This window comes from Equus quagga, unplaced genomic scaffold (assembly GCF_021613505.1).
Source record: "Equus quagga isolate Etosha38 unplaced genomic scaffold, UCLA_HA_Equagga_1.0 70818_RagTag, whole genome shotgun sequence".
Classification (NCBI taxonomy): Eukaryota; Metazoa; Chordata; class Mammalia; order Perissodactyla; family Equidae; genus Equus; species Equus quagga.
In genome coordinates, this window is record NW_025801864.1 from 28 (window position 1) to 482 (window position 455).

The following is a 455-nucleotide window of genomic DNA, read 5'->3' on the forward strand; positions in this document are numbered from 1 at the left end:
ATGGCTAAGAAGGGGAGTTTCTGGTGGGAGTGGCCGGGGTCCCCAGTGTCCTGGGGCCATGGGAGCCAAGGCTGGTTCTGACCCCCCGCCCCCTCCCCTCTACCTCCCTCCCCTGCCCAGATCCCGGCAGCAGCTCCGCTGAAGGGCCCCGGCCCCTCCTCGTCCCCGTCACTACCTCACCAGGCCCCTCTGGGGGACAGCCCCCACCTGCCCTCCCCACACCCCACCCGGCCCCCGTCCCGCCCCCCCTCCCGCCCCCATTCCCGCCCACCCTCACAGCCCCAGAGCTTGTCTCGTCCACCCTCAGAGCCTGCCCTACACCCTTGCCCCCCGCCCCAGGCCCCCCCAACTCTGCCTGGCATCTTTGTCATCCAGAACCAGCTGGGCATCCCCCCACCTGCCAGCACCCCAGCCCCCACCGCCCCAGGCCCACCCCAGCCCCCTCTGCGTCCCCC